A 4,787-nucleotide genomic window follows, 5' to 3' on the forward strand; every position below is an offset into this window, starting at 1 on the left:
AGTAATGAGGAAATGAAAGAGTTGAGGAAATAGAACCAGTAGTCTTGGTGAAGACAATGATTTGGTAGACCAGTTCCAACTGCTGTGACAGTTGTACGTATGGTTGGAGCGGCTAGGTATTCAAACCTGAAGACACACAGTCCCGAACACACAGTCCTCACGGTATTCTCCTTGAGCTAGGGTCACAGAGACCTCACCCAATCACTCATGGTAAATCTTCAGGTGACTTCCAAACCTTCACAAACTCGGTCACTCGGCGATCCACAATTTCCTCTTGGATGCTCTAGGCCATGACGCCTAACCGTCTGGAAGATGCACAGTCTTCAAAGGTAACAAGAGTCGGATCCACGCTGGATCAATCTCTTCAGTGATGCTCAATCACTTTGGGTTTGTAGGTCTTTGGGTTTGGGTTTTCCTCACTTGATGATTTTCGCTCAAAGTCCTCGGAGGATGGGATGCTCTCAAATGACAAGTGTCAGTTTCTCTCGGAGCAGCCAACCAGCTAGTGGTTGTAGGGGGTAGCTATGTATAGCCTAGGGAGCAGCCCGACATGATAAGACATAAATGCCCTTCAATGATATGACCGTTAGTTGGGTAGATATTTTGGGACAGCTGGCGCATAGCACAGCAACGATCGGAAATTTGAGTATCAAATTCCTCAGGGCTATCATGTTCCTCACTTGTAGGCAATCCGCACTGGCGAATTCCTAACTCCTCAGTCAGAACAAATTCCTCAGAGACCAGAAGAACTTCGTCTCTGTCACTGAAGAAATTGACTGAGCTGCATGAGATTTCCAATGGCTTCACTCGAAGGGATTGGTAGGTTTAGGATTTTGAGATGAGCATCACTTGGAAATTTTTTCCTTTGTTTTTCCTCGACCCTCTTTAACAGTACGGTGTTTCCTATGACTCAAGAAAGAGAAAATGAAACTACGAAAACAAAAGTCTTCACGCTTCATGTTCCTCGTATGAATACCAAGTCTTCATGGTCACACCAATTTCTTCACTTTCAAAGTCTTCAGAAAGTCTTCAGAAATCCGAAGTCTTCAGTCGAAGACATTCATTTTTAGGGGTCGACTTTCTCTGTAAATATCAAACTCCTCATAGACTTATAGACCAGTACAATCACAAACACATTTGTTCCTTAACCTATAAGTCTTCAATACACCAAAATCACTAAGGGGCACTAGATGCACTTATAGGAAGCTAATGATGATGATCATGTAACTTCAGATCAAGTTACTACCGAACCTCGTAGGTCAAGCAGAGTAAGATCCGCACCAGAGTGGTACGGTAATCCTATTCTGGAAGTCATGTTACTTGATCATGATGAACCTACGAACTATGAGGAAGTGATGATGAGCCCAGATTCCGCGAAATGGCTTGAGGCTATGAAATCTGAGATGGGATCCATGTATGAGAACAGAGTGTGGACTTTGGTTGACTTGCCCGATGATCGGCAAGCCATCGAGAATAAATAGATCTTCAAGAAGAAGACTGACGCTGACGGTAATGTTGTTGTCTACAAAGCTCGACTTGTTGCGAAAGGTTTTCGACAAGTTCAAGGAGTTGACTATGATGAGACCTTCTCACCCATAGCGATGCTTAAGTCCGTCCGAATCATGTTAGAAATTTCTGCATTTTATGATTATGAAATTTGGCAAATGTATGTAAAGACTGCATTCCTGAATGGATTTCTGGAAGAAGAGTTGTATATGATTTAACCTGAAGGTTTTAGCGATCCAAAAGGTGCTAACAAAGTGTGCAAGCTCTAGCGATCCATTTATGGTCTGGTGCATGCATCTCGGAGTTGGAATAAACGTTTTGATAGTGTGATCAAAGCATATGGTTTTATACAGACTTTTGGAGAAGCCTGTATTTACAAGAAAGTGAGCGGAAGCTCTGTGGCATTTCTAATATTATATGTGGATGACATATTGTTGATTGGAAATGATATAGAATTTCTAGATAGCATAAAAGGATACTTTAACAAGAGTTTTTCAATGAAAGACCTCGGTGAAGCTGCTTATATATTGGGCATCAAGATCTATAGAGATAGATCAAGACGTTTAATTGGACTTTCACAAAGCACATACATTGATAAAGTTTTGAAGAAGTTCAAAATGGATCAAGCAAAGAAAGGGTTCTTGCCTGTGTTACAAGGTGTGAAGTTGAGTCAGACTCAATGCCCAACCACTTCAGAAGATAGAGAGAAAATGAAAGGTGTTTCCTATGCTTCAACCATAGGCTCTATCATGTATGCAATGCTGTGTACCAGACCTGATGTGTGCCTTGCTATTAGTTTAGCAGGGAGGTACCAAAGTAATCCAGGAGTGGATCACTAGACAGCGGTCAAGAACATCCAGAAATACCTGAAAAGGACTAAGGATATGTTTCTCAATTATAGAGGTGACAAAGAGCTCGTCGTAAATGGTTACGTCGCTGCAAGATTTGACACTGATCCGGATGACTCTAAGTCACAAACCGGATACATATTTATATTGAACGGTGGAGCTGTCAGTTGGTGCAGTTCTAAGCAAAGCGTCATGGCGGGATCTATGTGTGAAGCGGAGTACATAGCTGCTTCGGAAGCAGCAAATGAAGGAGTCTGGATGAAGGAGTTCATATCCGATCTAGGTGTCATACCTAGTGCATCGGGTCCAATGAAAATCTTTTGTGACAATACTGGTGCAATTGCCTTGGCAAAGGAATGCAGATTTCACAAGAGAACCAAGCACATCAAGAGACGCTTCAATTCCATCCGCGATCAAGTCAAGGAGGGAGACGTAGAGATTTGCAAGATACATACGGATCTGAATGTTGCAGACCCGTTGACTAAGCCTCTCTCACGAGCAAAACTTGATCAACACCAAGACTCCATGGGTGTTAGAATCATTACTATGTAATCTAGATTATTGACTCTAGTGCAAGTGGGAGACTGAAGGAAATATGCCCTAGAGGCAATAATAAAGTTGTTATTTATATTTCCTTATATCATGATAAATGTTTATTATTCATGCTAGAATTGTATTAACCGGAAACTTAGTACATGTGTGAATACATAGACAAACAGAGTGTCACTAGTATGCCTCTACTTGACTAGCTCGTTGAATCAAAGATGGTTATGTTTCCTAGCCATAGACATGAGTTGTCATTTGATTAACGAGATCACATCATTAGAGAATGATGTGATTGACTTGACCCATTCCGTTAGCTTAGCACTTGATCGTTTAGTATATTGTTATTGCTTTCTTCATGACTTATACATGTTCCTATGACTATGAGATTATGCAAGTCCCGAATACCGGAGGAACACTTTGTGTGCTACCAAACGTCACAACGTAACTGGGTGATTATAAAGGTGCTCTACAGGTGTCTCCGATGTTACTTGTTGACTTGGGATAGATCGAGATTAGGATTTGTCACTCCGATTGTCGGAGAGGTATCTCTGGGCCCTCTCGGTAATGCACATCACTAGAAGCCTTGCAAGCAATGTAACTAATGAGGTAGTTGCGGGATGATGCATTACGGAACGAGTAAAGAGACTTGTCGGTAACGAGATTGAACTAGGTATTGAGATACCGACGATTGAATCTCGGGCAAGTAACATACCGATGACAAAGGGAACAACGTATGTTGTTATGCGGTTTGACCGATAAAGATCTTCGTAGAATATGTGGGAGCCAATATGAACATCCAGGTTCCGCAATTGGTTATTGACCGGAGACGTGTCTCGGTCATGTCTACATAGTTCTCGAACCCGGAGGGTCCGCACGCTTAACGTTCGGTGATGATCGGTATTATGAGTTTATGTGTTTTGATGTAGCGAAGATAGTTCGCAATCCCGGATGTGATCACAGACCTGACGAGGATAGTCGAATTGGTCGAGACATAAAGATTGATATATTGGACAACTATATTCGGACACGGGAAGTGTTCCGGGGGTCACCGGATAATTATCGGAGTGTCGGGGGGTTATCGGAACCCCCGGGGGAACTAATGGGCCAACATTGGCCTTTTGAGAGAGAGAGGAGGGAGACATGGGCTGGCCGCCCCCCTTGGGAGTCCGAATTGGATAAGGAGGGCGGCGGCGCCCCCTCTTTCCTCCCTCTCTCCCTCTCCTTCTGTCCCCCTTCCCCCTTCCTAGTTGGACTAGGAAAGGGGGAGTCCTACTCCTACTAGGAGGAGGACTCCCCCTCTCTATGGCGCGCCCCAAGGGCCGGCCGGCCTCCCCCTTGCTCCTTTATATACGGGGGCAGGGGGCACCCTAGAACACACAACAGACATTGTTCTTAGCCATGTGCGGTGCCCCCCTCCACCATAATCCACCTCGGTCATATCGTTGCAGTGCTTAGGCGAAGCCTTGCGCTGGTAGCTTCATCATCACCGTCATCACGCCGTCGTGCTGACGAAGCTCTCCCTCGACACTCTGCTGGATCGTGAGTTCGTGGGACGTCACCGAGCCGAACGTGTGCAGATCGCGGAGGTGTCGTACATTCGGTACTAGGATCGGTCGATCGTGAAGACGTACGACTACATCAACCGCGTTGTCATAACGCTTCCGCTTACGGTCTACGAGGGTACGTAGACAACACTCTCCCCTCTCGTTGCTATGCATCACCATGAACTTGCGTGTGCGTAGGATTTTTTTTGAAATTACTACGTTCCCCAACAGTGGTATCAGAGCCAGGTTTATGCGTAGATGTTATATGCATGAGTAGAACACAAGTGAGTTGTGGGCGGTAATAGTCATACTGCTTACCAGCATGTCGTACTTTGATTCGGCG

Source organism: Triticum aestivum, chromosome 7D, assembly GCF_018294505.1.
Source record: "Triticum aestivum cultivar Chinese Spring chromosome 7D, IWGSC CS RefSeq v2.1, whole genome shotgun sequence".
In the NCBI taxonomy this organism is placed as follows: domain Eukaryota; kingdom Viridiplantae; phylum Streptophyta; class Magnoliopsida; order Poales; family Poaceae; genus Triticum; species Triticum aestivum.